Source organism: Amphimedon queenslandica, unplaced genomic scaffold (genome assembly GCF_000090795.2).
Source record: "Amphimedon queenslandica unplaced genomic scaffold, v1.1 AMPQUscaffold_1715_Cont26278, whole genome shotgun sequence".
Taxonomy (NCBI): Eukaryota; Metazoa; Porifera; class Demospongiae; order Haplosclerida; family Niphatidae; genus Amphimedon; species Amphimedon queenslandica.
In genome coordinates, this window is record NW_003557945.1 from 1 (window position 1) to 1,207 (window position 1,207).

Here is a 1,207-nt window from a genome sequence, read left to right on the forward strand (position 1 = left end):
TTGAAAAACAGGTGCATATATTTCAAGATCATCTGCAATTACAAAAAGAGAAGGAATTCCGCTATCAGGAACAGCTTCAAAAAGAAATAAAAGAGAAGGAGCAGATACAGCAAGATCGAGACAAAGAGCAGCAACAGTTTCTTCAAGAAAAGACAACACTTAGTCAGCAACTTGATGATGCTACCACTCTCCTTGAGCAAGCAGAAAAGGATAAATCAACTCTTGAATAAGGTGCTATTGTGTTGTACTGTTGTTTATGTGTACATTGTTTACATTATGATACTAGTGGATTAGAGAATGTTGGGTTTGGAAATAGTATCCTGTACTCAATATAGGTCAAATTGTCCATGCATTAGAAATAATGAGATTGATGTAGAGTGAGCTCTGCTTACCATATTGGTATCATTAGCAATAATCATAGTACATGTATTTATGGGCTACTGTACATGCAGTGCAAATTTGTTTAAGCTACAAATATCATTTTATTTTCTATTTTTGTATATTTATTGATATTAATAGAATATAATGAGAAGCTCAAAGTTAAAGTTTCTGAAATATTGGAAGAGAAGACACAAGTAGAGGAGAAGAAACAGATTATTACTGGTTAGTGTATCATCAGTACATAATATTAGATAAGAGAATATTCTATTGATGTAGAAGGTTATGAGAAACTGAAACTCAAAGTAGCTGATATGGAAGAAGAATATCTCAAGGAGAAACAGATCATTATTGGTTAGTTAACTATACACACAGCATGTATTAGATGAGAGAATATGTTTACTGTGTAGACGACAATCAAAATCTCATTTCTGAAAAAGACAAAGTTATAGCCAAACTGACATCACAAGTAGAGGAACAATCACAGAATGAGAAACAGATCATTACTGGTTAGTGTATCATCATCAATCAATAATAATTATTAATATTCTATTAATTTATAGACCTTAAAGAAAAGGAGTTGTACATAGCCAAACTAGTGAAGGAAAGACAAGAGAGGGTCCTCAAGCAACCTATCAAAGAGACTAGTTCCATTGGACTACAATTTAATTACCTGATCCCTTCAATGGGTAAGAGTATTATTGACTGACTGACTGACTGTGTGTCTTTTTACTACTGATAGATAATTTGGACTGTCTTAGTGATGTACAGGTAGCAGAGAAGAAGCTGTTTCTAGTTCAAGGAGAGAAACCTCAACTAATTAATTGGG

At 33.1% G+C, this 1,207-nt stretch overlaps 2 long non-coding RNA genes across 3 annotated transcripts; both read left to right on the forward strand.

The window, feature by feature from the left end:
• Nucleotides 1–6: 6 nt before the first annotated feature.
• Nucleotides 7–960, forward strand: LOC109593393 (uncharacterized). Of its 2 annotated transcripts, none has more exons than XR_002190931.1 (5): nt 7–231; nt 520–603; nt 658–732; nt 789–887; nt 951–960. It is a non-coding gene; the product is annotated as an uncharacterized LOC109593393 (long non-coding RNA). The 2 variants fall into 2 exon arrangements; XR_002190930.1 differs by having other exon boundaries at nt 942–951.
• Nucleotides 961–1,031: 71 nt separating this feature from the next.
• Nucleotides 1,032–1,206, forward strand: LOC109593394 (uncharacterized). Its single transcript, XR_002190932.1, has 2 exons — nt 1,032–1,067; nt 1,121–1,206. It is a non-coding gene; the product is annotated as an uncharacterized LOC109593394 (long non-coding RNA).
• Nucleotide 1,207: the final 1 nt, after the last annotated feature.